Here is a 1176-nt window from a genome sequence, read left to right as displayed (position 1 = left end):
TATTAATGCATCAAATTGAACTCTTCCTTCTCATACAGGTTCATTGTTGTTTGAGATGCACCTGTATTTTGCTTATATTCTCTGCTTGTGTTTCTCTCACTCTTTCTTGGTGTCTGCATTTTACAAGTTACCTGTTTAATTGGCTTTGGAATATTAATACATCAAACTTCACTTTTTTTCTCCTAAAACTTCATACTTGTTAGAAATTCACCTGTATTTTGGTGTATTTGCTCATATTTCTCTTACTCTACTGATATAATTGTCCTGTAAGCTGTCTCATGGTGGCTGAGGGACAAAATTAATGTCATCAGTCTCACTTTTCCTGGTCTAAAACTTCACTGGTTTGAATATTTACTTGTACTCATTATACTTAACTATATTCTCACACTTTACTGGCACTTTCAGTAAATTCTGCATCTGATTTAACTTTTCTAGCTCCTAAAAACTTCGTTATTACTTGAAATTCACATGAGTTTCATTATATTTGCTTGTATATCTCTCACTGTAATGCTCTCAGTCACAGTGTTCAAGTGAAGGTCCTCTCATTCTTGTTTTCTGTCTTTACAGTGGTGTGGAGACTGCTGAGGGCGTGCAGTGTGTGGCTGGGGGAGAAGGAACAGATTTTTCCCACGCTACCCAGAGTAACAGGCACTTGGTGAGTCTGTAGGAGTAAGCAACATGGGTAGTCTATATTTTAAGACAAGGAAGAAAGGTATGTAAGTTTTAGGAGTAAACAATATAGTTTGTGTAGATTTTAGTCGAGAAAAAAAATATATGGGAGATTTGAATTTTAAAAGAGAGAGAGAGAGAAAGGAGGAAGACTGGTGGAGAGAAGTGATACCTATGTAGATGGAGGGAAAAAAGATGGAAGGAAAGTAAAAAAAAGGAAAGAATGAAAAGATGTTAGATAGATGGAGGAAAAAGGATAGAGGGTAGAGGAAGGAAGATATGTAATAGGTAAACGGAGGAAGAGGTATGATTACATTTACCCCTTTAGTACTGGGACACATTTTTACCTTGAGAGTTGTATACGATTAGACTATTTCATTGACATAAGGAAGGGTCTATGGAGGTCAGAAGGTTAATGGCCACAGTCTTCACTATCATAATCCCAGACGAGTTTCTGCAGCTGTATAAAACCACGAAATAGTAAGCAGAATGAATATGGAAACGCGT

The 1176-nt window shown here is 36.6% G+C and overlaps 1 protein-coding gene across 1 annotated transcript in view; it reads left to right on the top strand.

Moving 5' to 3' along the window:
* The first annotated feature begins 549 nt into the window (after window positions 1-549).
* Window positions 550-1176, top strand: part of LOC123519643 (inactive ubiquitin carboxyl-terminal hydrolase MINDY-4B-like) — a 66703-nt gene continuing 66076 nt past the window's right edge. The window contains exon 1 of the mRNA XM_045281098.1: window positions 550-655. The gene's annotated coding sequence lies outside the window, so the exon portion shown is untranslated. The remainder of the gene's footprint in view (window positions 656-1176) is intronic.

Source organism: Portunus trituberculatus, chromosome 45 (assembly GCF_017591435.1).
Source record: "Portunus trituberculatus isolate SZX2019 chromosome 45, ASM1759143v1, whole genome shotgun sequence".
In the NCBI taxonomy this organism is placed as follows: Eukaryota; Metazoa; Arthropoda; class Malacostraca; order Decapoda; family Portunidae; genus Portunus; species Portunus trituberculatus.
This window is presented reverse-complemented; position numbering and strand designations above follow the sequence as displayed.